This window comes from Rhinolophus hipposideros (genome assembly GCF_964194185.1).
Source record: "Rhinolophus hipposideros genome assembly, chromosome: 2".
Lineage (NCBI taxonomy): Eukaryota > Metazoa > Chordata > Mammalia > Chiroptera > Rhinolophidae > Rhinolophus > Rhinolophus hipposideros.
The window spans coordinates 10624155-10642656 of record NC_138048.1 but is presented as its reverse complement, the minus strand read 5'-3'; the positions used below and the strand labels follow the sequence as shown (position 1 = coordinate 10642656).

Sequence of the window (18502 nt, the reverse complement as noted above, 5' to 3'; positions counted from 1 at the left end):
CATTCACTGACATCCAGTGGGGAAAACAACTGATGAAAGAAGATGGGCGGAACTATAAATTAAATGCACCAACGTTTTTGTTGTGTAACACACTTGACATTCTTCCTTCCTCCTTGGGTTTCATCTAATCTGTGGCTGCTCTAGCCGTACTCTCGCTCTCTTAGGTCTCTCTCTCTGAACCTCTCTTCTCATTAATCGCACCCTATACCCTCTGATTATCAAAATTTCTGCTCTCAAGTCCTGCATGGCTGTCCAAAGCTATGACAGTAACTGATATGGGGCCCAGGCAGCTGGGGGATGGGGGGTGGTCTGAACAAAACAGGTTGAAAGGTAGGGCATCTGCCTGGAAAACAAAAGTTCCTCCAAGTGCTGTACGATCAGAGTTTCCAGAACAGGGAGGCAGGGATGCCCACACTTGGCAACATTTCTGAATTATCCAGGCACCTTTGAAAATATAGGTTCCTGAGCCAAAAACACAAGGAGTTCTGATTCGGATCATTTGCAGTAGGGTCTTAGAATCTGCATTTTTAAAGGTCCCCAGATGATGTCCATCATGGCCAGCCAGGTACATAAACAAAGACATTAAAGAAGTCAGAGAGAACTGCTTCAGAGTCGCCAGGTAAGCAGAGGGCAGGGGCAGCAGCCTGAGGCCCAGGGGAAGAGGAAGCAGCTCCAGGTGTTTCTCCAAAAAAACTCCCAAACATGAAAGAGAAACCACGAGACCTGCCACTGTCCGCCTGTTTGTAAGGTCCTATAGCTAAAAACTTGACTAAAGTAGACAATCTGTCTTGAGACATGCCATCTTGAGAACACAAGATGAAGACATAATCCACCGAGTTCTTCTTGGATCCTTACACGGTCATCTTCCTCAATTCCAAGGCAAGTGGCATCTCAGTCACTCAAGTCACTGAAACCACCATTTGCCCTGGTATTTAATCATTACCACCTGCACCACTGTGGGGACAGAGTCCCAGAGAGCAGTTTCCAGGCTCCCGGCCTCACGTGGAAAGGTGCTGGCTCGGGTAGTAGATGGCTGTCAGCTGAGACTAGTTGACCATCATCTGTTACCGGTTAGCCATTAGCCTCTGATATAACTGCCGTGGCTAAACTAGCTAGCGCGGATTGAGGAACTCAGAGAGGCGCGGACTGCAGTTGGCACGGTGGATTGCAGCTACCAAGTGAGGTGGGTTGGCAGAGACAAGTGGACAGTGGGTTGTGGGTAGTGTGGCTCCTGCTTCCTGTGTCTCCAACCTAGCCGCCAGCAAGACTGTAGTGGTATGACTCCCCTATCTATGGCTCCGCGGGTGTTCCTTTTTGGCCTCACCATATCCTGTGTTCTTATGTGGGGAGCAGAAGTTGAGACCCCGCATGACACCCTGCACGACAGTCATGCAGGGTGTCATGCTGTGTGTCATGCAGGGCGGCCTGCGGGATCTCTGGTCCCGCTCCCCACATAAGAACAAAGGACATGATGAGGCCAAAAAGGAACACCCACGGAGCCATAGGTAGGGGAGTCATACCACTATGGTCTCACTGGAGGCTGGAGTCACACGACCTGCAACCTGCTGTCGACTTCTCTGCCTGCCAAGAGACCCACTGACTCGACTCCCGACTCACCAGCGCAGCCGCAGCAGTTATATCAGTGGCTAAGTGGCTAACTAGTTACAGCTGATGGTCAATTAGCCACAGCTGATGGCCATCTACTACCCGAGTCAGCACCTTTCCACGTGAGGCCGAGAGCCTGGAAACTGCTCTCTGGGACTCTGTCCCCACACTCCACCCCTACAGGGTCTCGCCTCAAAATCTACGTTGACAAGGATCTTCCACGAGGGTCCCTGTGAAAGGAGCCTGGAGGTGAATGCAATATTCTGGACACAGCCAGGCTCTCTGGGCACAGCCAGGCTTTCTCAGGCCACCACCAGTCCTTTTGGGCACAGCCTGACTTCCTGGGCTTCTTAGGGTACCACCAGTCTCCTCCTGCTCTCCTGGCAGGTGGTACTGTCGCACTGTAACCACGCGCCAGGACTGCGGAAACACTTGAGGAGGGTGGTGAGCATGCCCGCGTGTCACCGCTTTCACCACCTAGATCTGGAGACAGAACTCTCTTACTGACGTCTGTAAGCTGAAGCCATGTAGCACGTCCACCCCTACAATATACTCCAGAACGGGGGAGACATAAACCTTGTAGGTACCAGGGGGAAGCCTTCCTATACCCAGTGGCAAGGAAACAGCTTTTATAGTCACAGTCTTTCCCCCCGTAGCCATCCATGCAGATTGCTGGCCCAGGGAACAGTTCTGGATTTCCATAGATAAGACTGCAGTCTGTGCCAGTGTCAACTAGGGCCAAAACCCTCTACACGTTAGAAGGGGACCAATGTATGGACAGTACCACGTGGAGCCTCCGGTCCCTGCTCTCCCCTCTGACCGGGTCCCTTGGCCGCACCCCTAATCAAGCTGAAAAAAGTCGACCTCAAGCGGCCACATGAAGTCCTGGAGGGACATGGGTCGCGCTTTCCCAGACTTCTCCTTTAGGCTTCTCCGGGATTGCTGTTCCGGACGCAACTGTTTCCAAATTTCCAACAAAAGTGCATTGGGTTGTCAGTCTATTTTCTCCCGATCGACCCCTGCTGCCACGAGATCACGCCACATCTGTGCGCGTGTTACTCTCTGAGGCCCATGACCTGGCCCCTTTACTTTTGATTTGGGCTTCCAGGTCTCAACTGCACGGACCTCCTGTCTTAACTTCCTTCGCCTCCGCTTTCAACATCGCCTAGGGTGGCCATGGCAGTTGTATCTTCATGGAAACATCGCCTAGGGTGGCCATGGCAGTTGTATCTTCATGGATCCGTCGCCCCACAAGGGCGTAAGAATGGCAACCAAGGATCCAAAGGCACTCACAGGTGCAGTATCCAAAACCAGATCTCTCATGCTGGCTGTAAAAAGGTCGTCATCCGGCCCCCGCATATTAGGTTTGAAAATAGCATGTCTCATACCCATTTCACAGATGATATAAGTTCCGTATATCACTGCCATTGACTCACAGTGTCTGGCAGCTCACCAGCCTGTCCCCATACTGTGCGTACCACAGCAGTGAGCCACTCTGTTAGAGAGTGGTTGCCCTGGTCATGGGCCAACCTATGGCAGTTCTGTAACCTTTGTCGCTTTGTCGCAGGGACAGATGCACTGTCACAAAGACTAGCTTTTCCATCTCGCCTGGGGAGCAGAGAATGTTGTCTGCCCCCTCACCCCATAAACGTAATAGCCAAGCCGAGACTGGCTCTCCAGGGCGCCGTCGGTACCGCCTCCCCAGCTCCTGCAACGCAGCAGGAGTATAAAGGGTATAGGCTGTGAACTCAGTGACAGCTGGGTTGCCGGCAGCAACGCCCCCGGGGCCCACAGGATGCTCACATTTTACCTTTTGCTTCAAGATTGGCCGGAGTTTGGGGGTTGGGAGCTACATTGTCTCCACTCACTTCCTCCGCCTCTGCCTCAGAGTCTCCACGGTGGGGCCCCTCTTCTAACAGGTGGACCCGAGCTTAAGCACCTCCAACCGGGACACCTGGTCCGGCACCTGGGCCATTTTAAGTGCCTTTTCCGTGTTGAGACGCAAGGCCGTGAGGAACATCCAGCCCACGCGGCCGGCTGTAGCCTTCACCTCCTCCGGCCACCGCTCAGCCAGAACCTGCAGGGCCCTCTCCACACTGGTCGGAGAGCTGTCCATGTCCTCCCACCCCTCCTAGGGGGTCCAACTCCTGAGAACAGTGGCCACTGGGCACCACACACTGTGCGGGGGCCACCTGTCCTCCTGCCCAGAGTCAGACTCCATTCCTCCCTGGTCAGAATCTTGCTGGCCGTGCCAAGTGTCTGAGTGGGTGGAGGCCTCCGCGGAAGATGTCCACAACCCTCGGAGCCTACAGCAGCAGACCACCAAAAAGCCCACGGTGATGCCTGCTATGGCCAACAGGGCGGCATGCCATCCGGAGGCTCGAGAGGACCACCCATCCACCGAGGGGTCAAGTCTCTCCCAGGAAGACTGTGCTCCCCATCTCTGGCGCTGCTCCTCATGGGCTTCTCAAGACTGTGTTTTCACATGCACAAACTGCTCCACCATCCTTCGGTGAGTTTTGGCCGGCGTCATACCCTGCTCACTGTGCCATTTGTCGTGCAGGGCAGCCTGCAGGGCCTCTAGTCCTGCTCCCCACATAAGAATGCAGGACATGGTGAGGCCAAAAAGGAACACCCACGGAGCCATAGATAGGGGAGTCATATCACTATCGTCTCACTAGAGGCTGGAGTCACACGACCTGCAACCTGCTGTCCACTTTTCTGCCAACCGACCAACTAACTCGACTCTCAACTAGACTCACCAACCAGTGCAGCCACGGCAGTTATATCAATGGCCAATTGGCTAACTGGTAACAGCTGATGGTCAATTAGCCACAGCTGACGGCCATCTACTACCCGAGCCAGCATCTTTTCACATGAGGCTGAGAGCCTGGAAACTGCTCTCTGGGACTCTGTCCCCACAACTCTGAATCTAAACACCAGCTCCAAAGTCCGGTCCTGCCACCTCCTAGCTTGGCAACTTAAATTTTCTGGAGCTCTATTTTCTCATCTATAAAAACAGGAATGGACCCCCCACAAATGGTCCCTATGTAGACTGGCTGTGTAAGTCGATAGCACAAAGAAAGTGCCCCGCAGTCGTGTGTGTGAGAGTATGTAAGTGTCTTTTGATCCAATCCTTGTAGATGAGTTTTCCTTTGAGTCCCCTGGCTGTCCCCTCTCTGTCATTCTTGCCACTACAACTATAAAACAGAAGCCACAAACTGACTTCCCATAAGCCAAATCCAGTGCACGGTCAGGTTTTGTTTTGGCCCACAAGGCATTAGGTACTCAGGAACTTGAAAAGTATTTGATTTAGATAACAACACGCAAAATCAGGAGAGACCTGAAAGTGCAGTTAAGAGCACAGGCTCCAGGAGCTGTTCTTCTGGGTTCAAATCTCAGCTCTAGGAGTTGTGGGACCGAACTTAACATCTCTGTGCCTCGATTTCCTCAGCTAGTAAGAAAAGGATGAGGGAGGGGAGAGTAGTGAAACCCAGCCAGCTCATCGGGTTCTTGTGAGAACTCAGTGAGTTAAAACATGCAGTATTTAGAACATGCAAACAGCTAAACATACAAACAGCACTCAGGGTTCTGATTACTTTGGCTCATCTACAAATGAGGCAACACGGGATCCTGACAAGCTCTAGCTGAGTGGTAGCCGATTCCCGTGTGGGCCATGAGCTTTCTACTTCTCCAGACTTCCTGGAACCCAAAGGCCTTACCCAGGGTCCACCTCCCTTATCTGGACCACTTGCCATCAGGTGACCACCTACAGCAGTATCCCTTTGGCCATGGCCTTTGCAACTCCTGGTACCAATGAGAAAACAAGCAGCTCCAGTACAGGAAGTCATCATTTCCTCCCCCATCATACTCAGTACCAGGTATGTGGAGCACCCCACAGGGAGGCAAGATGCCTAGGAGAGCACCTGGGATGATTAATGGGTGTTTCTGAGACCGGCAGAATAAACAGCACCTCCTGCTACACATATGCAAGTCTTGAGAGCTGCAGCTTAGAGACTGGTGATGCCAAATCATCCATTTAACCAGCATATGTTTACAGCTGAAGGACTCTGCAATGTGCCCTGGTAATAACCAGGCTTGGTCGGCTCGTCCTTCCGTTGGTCCTTCCATCTGTGTACCTGCTGGCTCTCACTGCAGCTGAAGCCCGCAAGCGCCTGTGTTCTTAGCCCCAGTAGTCAAAGCAGCAGCCAGAACAGTACGGGCCCAGAATGGATACCTGGGGCATGGACAAGTGGGGAGCCTCACTAAAGCAGCTGGGGGTCTTCAGGGCCCTGCTGAGCCTATTAAATGGATCAACGGTGACTATGTAGTCTGCATGTGAGACACAAAAGAAGAAAATGAACTTCCCGAGGGAAGGGACTTGGGTTTGCCTTTGTCACTCCATCTCCAGTGTCTGGAGCACTGCCTCCGACATAGTAGGTGCACACAAAGTATCTAGACCACTTGCTGGTGTGATCATAAGCATACAAGTGAATATGAATGACTACTATAACTGTAAATGTATATATTACGTTTTTAAATCCAACTGAACTAGTTAAGCCGTTAGCCTATAATGTGGCAATGGGACAATCTGAGTGGACGCACCTGAAATGCAGCAGCCTTATAAAGAGCTTTCCAGAGCATAGTTTCCTTCTGTCCTTCTCTGGTTCTGAATCACACACTCAGATGAGGCCATGGCAGCCAAATTCTGATACTGCCCAATCTAACTGAACACGAGTATTCAAAGGGAAAGACGCTGGACACTCGGCGTGACGTTACAAATTATATTACAGAACTGGAACTAAAAATATGAAGGGCTACTGCCTCTTACTTTCAAAACAGTAACATAAAAAGCACAAACTTAGCAAAAGATGAACACATTAGGAGTTTATCTGAAATGCTACCCATGATCTATTTGTCAGAAATGCTCAAATATGGTGAAAACTCCCCGCAACAGCAGCCCCTCTTATCTGACAGCTGTGGTCACTGGTGTCAAAACGCTTCTTGACTGAAATGCTAATTCCGCTTTCTAGGTAGCCCCAACTACCTACCACCCATCTGTGGCTATCCCGTGCGGCTGTTGACAATTTCCTCTTACCTAGGAAGGTGATTCAGAGAGAACCATGTCGTCCCTCCCTGTTACCCACCATCACCTATTACCGCGTGTTGAATTTGGCAACAGCAAAGTTTAAAAAGAAAACATATGTAGGTTGTTGCCTGGCTGTTCATTTGCTAGATGATGTGGAGATGTGGAAAGGAATTGTGGAAACCTTTTTGGAGATGACTGAAGGAAAGGAATGAGCAGAGGCCAGCCTGACAGCCACAGAGACCCAAACATCCATCCGTCTTCCTCCGTTTCCTCCATCTCCCAGCCTTGAGGAAGCTCTAGTTGGCGACCTCAGCAGAGTGACTCTCGACCCACTATCTTGTGGTTTCGGTCAAGTTCCTGATTTCAATTGTTGTTAAAGACAAGCAAGAACTCTGCATAGAACAGTCTCAATTTGGAGCACACCGCGAGACATACTCTGAAATGAGTGCTGCCTGACTTGCAGATGAAGTGCTAGAGGCAGGTAAGGAAATGGCTCTTCCATGAGAGGACCTGAGTGTATGTGAATAGCGCATGAGAATGGGACAGGAGACATCAGAACTGGGGGCGACAGTGCTGAGTGACACGGGACGGTCCCGCTATCTGACTTTTTGTTTGAGAACTGTAATATGTTGGTATGGTAACACTGCGTCGTGCTGATTTGGGGATCCCAAGTTGAAATTTTATCAGTGATGATTATTTATGATTTCCAACTGTGGCTGTCAAAATACATCTGTGCTGAAGAGATATCAAGCAAATGCTTAAAAGGTATTCATCCAGGACAAAGATTTCCAAAGCCTGTAAATGTATATCAAAATCGCCTCTAAAAACTACAAAATCAATTATTGCAATAATATTTATGAGTCCTTGCGATCATGTTTTGTTTATAATTGCATGTGCAAAGATGTAGTTAATATCTAATGGTACATATACTTACGTAGGTAAAAAGCTTTTTATCTTTGTGGTTATTATGGTAAGTTAACCCTTCAATTACCTAATAAGATATTTATTTACATTTAAAGAGAATTATTAGCTGCAAAAACATCTACTTTGCTTTGATTAGCAAAAAATTGAGTTCATATGTTACTTATGATGTGTGACAAATCAGCTCAATTATTTAAAATACTTTAAGCGTTATAAATTTAAATTATACACCCAGGAATTGGCACAGATCCACACTGTCAGCATATTAACCAATCTCATGCAATCCATCTAGTCCTATATATATATATATTTTAAGCAAGGACAACTAATGCTATCGAGAAAATGAATCAAAGGTCACACTGGTAAACAAAAACAAACAAACAAACAAGCAAAAAACACCACAGTTTGCCTTACTACGTATGGTGACGATGAGTACAAGGCTTACCAGGGTGATCACTTAGTAGGTTATATAAATGCTAACCACTATGCTACACACCTGAAACCTATATAATGTTGTAATATCAACTGTAATTTAAAAAAAAAAAAAACTTTTTAATTTTAATATGGACTTGAAAACAATTTTAGCACTGAAATACTTAGATATCATTGATAAGTTAAAAAAAAATAAGAAAACTTAATTTACCCACTATAAAATATCAAAATAACATTTTAAAATTTGTGAACATACAAATAAATTTTATACTTAGTAAAATCTACAAATACACATACAAAAGTATGCACACACAAAAACAACCACACACTGGTGATGTAGACATAAACTATGAATTCTTGTCTTGTAACTTTGTAAGGAAGAAATCAGGGGCACAAAGATACCCAAAGCAGTAGGGCGAAGTGAACGGGCAGAGTGTGGGGAAAGCAGCATCATTTGCTGAGAGCCCACTTCACACCTGAGGAAGCAGGTAGACCCAGGCCGCCCAGCTGATCTCCCCGTGAGCCTGAGCCCCCTGAGCACCCAGAAGGTACTGGCACTCCATTCAAGGGTGCTGGCTCCCACAGCCCACAGGGTTTCACTCAGTCCAGCCTGACCACCGCTACACCCACTCCCTTCCCTCCCCCCTCGATCAGCATGTCCTTCAATCCTCTTCAATTACTTCCATCCTCAATCCTGTATTTGTAGGATATGTTCAATCTAGTATCATGTACATATATTGGGGGGAGGGAAAGGTTTACTAAAAATGTGAAATTATAATGATCTCTGACATCTTCAAACAGAATACACCTGTGTGGAGAAGGCAGGAGTAGAAAAAGAAAACCTCTCCACGTAAGGAGAATTGGGCGGGGAAGGGGGGGGGAACAAACCTATTAAAATGGCGAATGGGTACACTAGGCAGGAGGGTACTGAGTGACCACCCTCTTCGAGGCCAGTCCTCCGAGCTCCCTGGGCCCCGTCCCCTTATCTGTAAAACAGTGAGTGACATTAGTACAAGACTACTGTATGACTGAATCAGATCATGTGTGTAGTATCTTTAACACAGTAATGGAAGAGGCGTTCAGTAAATGGAGGCTGACATCATTATTGTTCTTGCTGTTATTATAAACACTAATCAAGGCAGATGTATATGTGATTATATATCAGACCACTGGAAAACATAATCCAGACATTTCAATACCTTTATAGACCCAAACTAGTAAGATGTAACATAAAACCATTTACAACAGTGCTTCTCAAATTCTGCTGCACATCAGAAGCACCTGGAAGGCTTGTTAAACACATATCCCGGGGCCTGACTCCCCAAAGCTTCCAACACAGTACGTTGGGGTTGGGGCCTCAGAATTCGCATTTCTCACAAATCCCCAGGGACGCTGACACTGCTGCCCTGGGGCCCACACTTTGAGGACACTGCTTTACAGGGAAACCCCACACTCACATGTGCCTCACTAATAAAACTATCTACAAGTTGCTCATTCAATCTAAGCCAGTCACTGAGAGGACAAAATAATGAACAAATGCTTAAAAAGTAAAAGCAGCATAGTATCCCCAGGTATTTAAGCATTACATAGGAAGAAAGGATGGGAGGGAGGGAGGGAGGGAGGGAGGGAGGAGAAAAGAAGGAGGAAAAGATTTCCAATTAGAGCTAAGATGCCTCTGAAGTCACCTGCCGAACAGAGGAATATCATTGCCCAAAACAATGTTCCCTCTGTAAAATGCCTCCAGAGTGAATGAATTCCGGTCTTAAGGCTTTCCCTCCGCCTAAGTCTCTGTGGGAAGAAACCAGAGGTCACGTTTATCCCTTTTGGTGTACGCATTTCCTTGCAAGTCAGGGTGGTACCAGGTGGTGTCTCAGCCTCCCAGCAGCCTCTGGCATACCAAGAACAGACCATCCCGGGAGACACAGGTTGAAGCCAACATGAGCCTATGCTGCCATCTTCCTCACGGGCACCCTCCCTGGCAGAGGCTGTCTAGCGGAGCAGAACTGGACAATAAGGAAAGTTTCTCTAAACTGAAAATGGCATGATCAGCCCAAGAGTGCCAACCTGTTCAGGCAGAGCAGCAGTTCTTGAGGTGCGGCCATGGACAAGCAGCATCGTACCGGTGACCTTGTTAGACCCCAGACCTACTGGTTATGAAACTCTGGGGTGGAGCCCAGCAACCTGGGTTTTAACAGGCCATGTAGGTGATCTTGCTGCACATTCGATTTTGAAGTCCACTGGGTAAAGCAACCCAAGTCCTGAGGCCGCTGCAGGTTTCACCTGCTGTCAGACTATCTGTAAATAGTGCCCCCTTTCTGCCTCAGAAGGTCCTGGGCTGGACAATAAATGCCACGGTCGTCCTCACAGATCAGAGTGCATGCTTCAAAGGGGGCTCCTTGGCTGGACTCTATTTCCTACTTGGGACTGCTCAAGCCTTGCTGCTTCATCTGGTATTAAACCCACAACCCCCCTGAATGCTAGAAGACGCACTGCCTCATAAACATCTAGGAGGCACGGGAGCAAACCAATTTCAGCAGCGATATCCCCTTTTTACAAAAAAGGTACCCACCAACAAACTATATAAAATCTAGTTGTAAGAGCGTTTTCTTTTCCTGACTAGCTCCCTATCAAGTACAAACCTAATAACTTACTAGTCTTATTTTCATAGCAATAATGTCGCTACTAGGTTAATTCACAGAAAACCCAAGTTTGCCCCAAAGCATCTCCATCTATCTGCTCCTTTAAAGGCAAAGTGAAATACTGCTTTTGGATCTGACCAATTTTCAATTCCTTTGAAATCTTTGTCTTCACTCGGCCTAAATTAAATTGCTGGCTTTTTACTCTTCACTTAAGTCTTCCATCTGTTGTTTCTGAAAAGCATCAAAGGCTTTAGATGGTATCATGTTCTGACCCTTCATCTTTCAGATCAGAGAGGGGTGGTGACTTCTATTCAATTATATAACACCTGCTATTGAAATTAAGATCTCAAAGAAAAGAGAAAAAGATCAGCTATTTGGCCCAAAGGAGATTACAGTTGACTCTTGAACAACACAAGTTTAAACTGCGTGGGTCCACTTAATATGGAATTTTTTTCCAATAAATACTATAAATATATTTCTCTTCTTATGACTTTCTTAATAACATTTTTTCTTTAGTTTTCTTTAGTGTAAGAATACAGTATATATATAACACATGTAACATACAAAATATGTGTTAATCGATGCTTCCAGTCAATAGTAGGCTAATAGTAGTTAAGTTTTTGGGGAGTAAAGTTATGTGCAGATTTTCAAGTACACGGGAGTGGGAGGTCAAAACCCCAACCCCTGTGTTGCTCAAGGGTCAACTACATATACTTTGGTGTGGTCACTTAGAAGAATCTGGCTGTCAGTTTTCCGGGATCACACACTTCATGTCACTGGACTGTAGGAGTAATTTACACCAGGCAGACCTGGTATGTGTCAACCTTTCTTCTACTGTGGGAGAGATACCTGGCTGGAAAGCAGGACTCACCTGTTGCTTAGAGGATGTTCCCAGCGAGTCCAGCCCTAAGGTCAAGTTGGTGGGTGAGCGCACAGGAGGCTTCCCCCTGCTACAGAGGATGAATGAAATCTCATTCTCACTCACATTCTCGAGATAGTTCAGTCATCATTCATTCAACAAATGCTGGTTCCCTGACATGTGACAGCCCCAGCTCTAAGTGGTAGGGGCCCTGTGCATGAGGGAGCATGGCTGACTTCATGTAGCTTGCATGCTAACAGACACAAAGACAAGCCTTCACATCTTCACTCTTTCTCCTCTAGGAAATGAACAACAATCTTTGGGCATATTATAACTTATTATATCGTATTTTTATTTTCTTTTAGAGATATGAAGAGGGTGCTATTCTTGTCAAAAGTCAACCAACATTGACTAATTTGATCCGAATTCTTGACCTAACCCTAGTTAGGAGCTGATAGCCCTGCATATACTAATGAAAAAAACGAAACATGGAAAATAATACTAAATTCAGTTAAATGTCCTAAGAGTTGGCCCTTACTATTTAATTTAATATTCTTTCCCTCCTGGCCCCTGACAATACCTATCTATGTTTCTGCACAAGGATCTCACTGCCTCTTTCCCTGCTATAAATATCTCTGCAAGCGCCACTTTTATAGAAGTGAAAAAAGGAAGAGGGGGGATATGTTCTGAGATGAAAAGAAAACGTAACATGTAAATTAACTGGCCCTGCTATCACTGAATCTATGAAGAGTCTGAATAATGCAACAGCCCTCATCACCAGTGCCAATGAGGCAAACAGCTGGTTAACAACCACAACAGAAAAAAACAAAACAAAACCACCCTAGATTACGTCTGAAACACTTCTAGAAAAGGACATACATCTCCTTTAAGAATATTATTTTAACTTATTGTACACTTATTGCCTAATAGTTTGGTATGGTGGCAAGACTGTTTTTTTCTGAATATGGGTCTGCTGATTAGAGTTCTATACTCATTTTCCTTCACAAACCATAAATTTAGCACATTACCAGTCATGTCTAGTTTGTTAGTTGTATTCAAGTAGTATGAGAATTTTTAAATACTTGAGAAGCCACATAAGTAAAAATAAACCAGACCTAGACGTTCGTAGACTCTTAATCCCTCAGAAGAATGGAGCCTGCCGCTAGCCTAGTAGGGAAATAGTACAGTGAAGCTTCTCCACTAATGTTTTATGGATGGATGGCAGTAAGGAGGATCTTAACAAACTAAATGTCATGGAAACAATACTCTGCCTCACTAGTTTTTTATTTAAATCCACACCTACCCCACCTAACAAAAGGTGCATGCCATGCTCTAAGGGAGACAAAGCAGACCCTAAGTTTACCAAGCCCAGTAACAGAGCATAATAATAAAAAGAGTCATTCTAGAATGACTACCTGGTTTCAAATCTTTACTTCACACCACTTACCCTTCTATGACTTTGATAAATTAATGAATGACTCATTTCGCTCACTTACGGAAATGAAATGAATTAATACGTAGAAAGTGCCCAAAGAATGGCTGGCATAAGAGTACAATCAATGTTTATTGATGTCATCACCATCGTATTTCTCAGTAACATAGCACAGTGGTTTGATGACTACAAGAACAGTGAAAACCAAAGAGATACATCCAAATTCCAGCTTGTCACTTAACCTCTGTCTGCCCAGCTTATTCATCAGTAAAAAACAGAATAAAAACACCTACCTAAGAAGAACTGTACTAGTTATCACAGTATCCGATACCTAACTGACTGCATACACTGACTAAAGCCAATGCACGTTCCAACAGACGCCCTCTCCTGCACATCCATCAAACCTCCACCCAAAGAATCTTCAATATTTGACCGTGGACTCGTCACTTTAGTTGGGGCAGTGGAGAAAAAGCTACCTTCCCCCAGGGAACACTTCACATGTAGGCTGTAACCCGAGAAAAAATAAGTGCTACACTATGGAATTAAAATTGGAGTTCAGAAAAAACTACAGAACAGAGATGGAGCATCTAGTGAACAAAAGAAACAGAAACAGGCTGAGTCTTGAAAGAGGAAAATGGTACAGCAATGGAGGGTTGGGAGGTGATATACGGAGAAGGAAAACAACTTCAATTAATATGTTTATTGACTTCAAAGCATGTCTTTTATTCTTGTCTTGACCCCTTGAACTGAGACCTTGACCCTAGTGTAAATATTTTCCCTCCAATCCCCAATCTCTACCATTTTTTCCATCTTCAAAACACAACACGAACCATTTCTTGCCCAGAAAGCCTTGCCTGTTTGACCTGCCTTTTTCTGAGAACTCACATAGCGCATACTCCCTGCCATCTCTGCCATCTTTCCAAAGTCCAATACCACTTACATGTAGTTTCCAATCTGCTTCATGTCTGTTTAACACCCTTACTGCTCCAAGGGCAAGTTCTACACCTTTGTTTTCTCCCCCCATTTAATGTATGTTGGTGTATAAACTACACACAGTACAATGGAAAACAGATTTTAAATGTAAATTCAATGCATTTTGACACCATGTAATTACCACCCCAATTGCTGTATTTCCATCACAGAGTTTCCTTACGTTCCTTTCCAGGCAAATGTGTCCACATTCCTGGTTTCTGTCACTAGAGCATAGTTTTACCTGTAGTAGAACTGCATTTAAATAGAATCACACAGTACATGCCCCTTTTGTGTGTGACTTCTTTTGCTCAACATAATATTTTGAGGTTTATCCATATTGTTGGCATGTATCATTCCTTTTGATCACTGAGTGGTATTCTATACGTCTACCACAATTAAGTACACACAATTTCTTTACTCATTTTAATCTGTTTATGAACATTTAGGTTGTTTCCAATTTGGGGCTATTATGCACAAAGTTGCTATGAACAGTCTAGTAAGTCTTTTTGTGGACATATGCTGTCATTTCTCTTAGGAAGACACCTAGGAGTTAAATTACTAGCTCATAAGGTTGTTAGCTATACGTTTAACCTCGTTAAGAAGTTACCAAACCATTTTCTGAAGCACATTTACTATTTTATACTCCAACCAAAAATGTATGAAAGTATTCATTGTTCAATTTCCTTGTCAACGGTACCGTCAGTTGGTTTTCCTTTGGGTTTTTTTTCTTTTTTTCTTTGTTTTCTTTTTTTTGCTATTTGTTTTGTTGCCATTCTAATGAATGTGAAGTAGTACCTCATCATGTCAATTTGCATTTCCCTGTTGACTAATGATGCTGAGCATCTTTTCATGTGTCCTTTGGTCAAACATCTTCTTTTGTGAATTGTTTATTCATGATTCTTGGGTACTTTTTTTACTTGAGTTCTTTGTCTTTTTTTTAGAGTTATGACAGTTCTTTAAATAGTCTGAGTCCATTAACCAAGATAAATATTGTGCATATTTCCTCTCATTCTGTGACTTGCCTTTATTTTCTTAATGGTGTCTAATGAAAATTGAAGTTTTAAAGTTTGATAAAGTAAAATTTATTGATTTGTTTTATTTAAGATTAGCACATTTTGTATTCTAAGAAACTGTTGCCTATCCAAGGTTGAAAAGATATTCTGTTTTCCTCTGGAATCTTCATGATTTCAGTTTTATATTTAGGTCTATGACCAACCATCTTGCATTACTTCTCTGACCCCCCCGTTTCATCTGGTAATAGATCTCTGGAGTAGAACAAGTGCTCTACAAACATTGCATTCATTTATAAATGCTTTACAAGTTAAGAGCAATGTATTTTGAAAGTAATGTATTGTGAAAGGGCCTGTGTTCAGCCTCGGTAACATCCTGGATACTACTAATAGAATACAACTACTAATAGAATACCTACTAATAGAAATGAAGTCATGAAGGCAACCCAATGGAACAACCCCAAAGTATCCATTTAGAACTGGTGCTAAGGCCCTGCCTTACAACAAACTTCTGACTAGGGCAGGGATAATCCAAAGTTTCCATTTCTGTGCAAGTAACAGTTTAACCCAGCACAGAAAAGAGTTTACGCACAATCAATTTCTTCTTTTCTGAATACACATTAGAACAATTAGTGTAGACTCAATTCTCCTTAATGAATTAGACTCCATAAAAATAATCAGTGATTCACAGCAGCTCTGTTGAAAACTTACTTTAAAAAAAAAAGTAATATTAACAATATTACTCGCAGGGGACATATTTTCTATAGCCTATAACACTCACATTGTTTTATAGGATTTAGATGACTTTAAAAAAATGTTTACTAATATTTCTTCTGGAAAACATGCCAACTCAAAACATATTAAGAGAATTACTCCTGCTATTCAGATAAAGACTATTATCTTGTCGACTGGCCAAATAATTCTCCAGATAGTCCACCAAAAGAAAACGGTTTATTCAGGAAAAGAAACAAAAAACAAAAAACCAGAATGCATGCACACTCCTCTGCCGGTCTTGCCGACCCGCCACACACATGGGAAGAAGAAAGGAGCCCAACATGGCTTCTCCCTTTATTTGCATCCCTTCCCCTGGTGGTTACCATAGAGTTCAACAGAAAGTCAAGACTAGAGCGTTAACAAGGGGCCCAGCTCCACCTCCCAGTTCTACGGTGAAGCATCTTAAGATATCAGTTTACTTTCAACAATCTAATGCATCTTAAAAATAGAGTATTTCAAACTATTTCCTTACGGTTTTACTAAGAAAATGCGAGACTGAGAAGAGTAAAAATACTCTTTTCCATTTTATTGGGGTGTGGAGAAATTAATAAATTCACTAGGATCATAGAGAATTTTGTAAGTATTTATCAATGCAGTTGATAAAACAATGTGCAAACTAAGAAATGAAGAGACTATTCTGAAGAACTGTATTATGACAGCTGCGTCCTTGACAGTATTGAGCAAAAACACATTCATTGTTGAGTAAGGTTCATTTCTTATTACTCCACTTTAGCTCTTAAGTTTCCACACTACAAATGAGAAACTGCCATAGGAACACTATTTACAAGAACTTACGTACTTACTTGCAGCTTGCACATACTCTTTAGTGATTACCCAGATTCACAAGCTAACATTTCTTGGAAGTAATGAACAATAGTTGCTTACAATGTAGTGTAAAATAGAAGAAGCGTAACTACCATATAAACCTGCTATTATTTCTTTTTAGAGAGAAAAGATGGTTTTGTGTCTAGCTACTTGAATTTGGTTAAGTTACACATTTTAACTCCTTTTCTCATTAAGTATTTCAATTATCCCCATTTCCTTAATAGCACTCCAGCATTTTTATACCATCCTAAATGTACAATCATTTCCACAGCTGAAGGTCAAATGAATCAAAGCAGCAACAACTCCCAGTAAAGAATATTGTCTTAAGATTGATGTTCCATGAAGTGTTTAGTTAATAGTTCCAATAATAGCCAAAATAAACTTTTTATTTAAAGAATCTAAGAAACTCTAACATGCAAAAAATACACTCCAGAATGAGCTACCTAAACAATACTTAATTAGAAAAGTTCTCTTGCATGTTATAGCATTTACTGTTATATTACTGTTATTACAATAATTCAATATTAGCTGTGAAATATAAATCCTAATTTTTCCTAAAATCCATTTTAAATCACATTGAAGGCACCCCACGAGAGACTAGATTGATTTCAAGTGAGTAGTGAGTTTGTAAAAGTTACAGAGAATTCAATAGCATGAAAAGCCTGCGCATACCACTTCCTGCCTAGAAGAAAGGAGCTTTTCCTTCAGAGAATGTCTACAGCAATTTTTTGGTTCTGACTCTTGACTTGCTTCTTACTAGACAGCCAATTGCCTTCTGCTTTATTTTTCCCTGTCCAGTCCACTACGTCCCAAAGCTCTTCTCCTATGGCTGGAATTCCTTCCACTGATTTGTTCAGGTCACTTACTCATGGACTCCTTCATTTACTTAAAATCTTCAAGGTTCTAGAATACAAAAGAATATTCAAAGAAAACAACTCAGTTCACCTGTACCCCACCATATGACGTAACTAAGACTAATGTGGAAATAAAAAGTATCAACCAAAAAAAACGACCATGCAATTATAGAACAAGTGCTGTTGTACAAATAGAATTCTAAGAATGTCTAGAGTCTAGGCAACCTGTGTTTAATGTCAAGTTCATTCAGTCTGCAACAAACTGCCCTCCATGGGGTGGTACTGTGAATCTGAGCCTAAAAGTTTCTTATGTTTGTGCTCCCCAGACACATTCAGTGATAAGGTTCAAATATTTCACAAATTTGTTTACATTTTGACTTTGATAAGTTCATGTTCTCATTTTAAAAGAGGGTTTTGAATGCCTTTGAAACTGAGGATATCAAAGGGAAACTAATTATAGTAAGTCCTCACTTAACATCTTTGCTAGGTGCTGCACCTTTAAGCCAAAGAAGGTAGAAGAAAACCAGTTTTACCATAAGCTAACTGATGTACATAGAAGGTTAAGCTCCTAAGGCATAACGAGACTATGAAAAACAATTTAACGAAAACGATGTTACTCAAGGACCTGCTGTATTTAACAGAAATGAGATGAGCCTTCCCCAAGTGCACAGCACCATGAGCAGCCATTCGCATAAAGTTTCCACAGCAGTGTGGTGCCACAAACTGAAGCACTAAGGAGAAAAGAGGAACTGAAAGAGGGCAAAGTAAGATGGCACAAAAACCAAGGGCACCTGTGCCTAGTAAAACCTATGCCAGTGGCTCAAAAACTCCTGTAATTAAGTTCAAGGCACAGACAACAATCAAATGTTTTCTTGGGTCACACCTAGTCGGCCTCGTCCAGAACAGCCTGCCCTGGCCTTCATCTGACACCTTCGAATCTCAGAGACACAGGCCCTGTTCCAAGCCCTCCCATTATTCCCTAGAAAGGAAAGAGACCCTCCTCAATTGCAGGTGTTTAAACATTTTTTGATTCATTGGAAGAAACTCCTACGCAAAAAAAAAATCTTACAGGGAACACTAATGAATCAGA

The 18502-nt window shown here is 43.7% G+C and overlaps 2 protein-coding genes across 11 annotated transcripts in view; one reads left to right on the top strand and one right to left on the bottom strand.

Annotated features, from left to right (window-relative positions):
• The window catches only part of MED12L (mediator complex subunit 12L), a 322241-nt gene that overhangs the window by 148941 nt on the left and 154798 nt on the right, over window positions 1–18502 (bottom strand). The gene's annotated exons all lie outside the window — the stretch shown is intronic.
• Window positions 6882–18502, top strand: part of P2RY14 (purinergic receptor P2Y14) — a 51319-nt gene continuing 39698 nt past the window's right edge. Inside the window, exon 1 of the mRNA XM_081064419.1 lies at window positions 6882–7175. The gene's annotated coding sequence lies outside the window, so the exon portion shown is untranslated. The remainder of the gene's footprint in view (window positions 7176–18502) is intronic.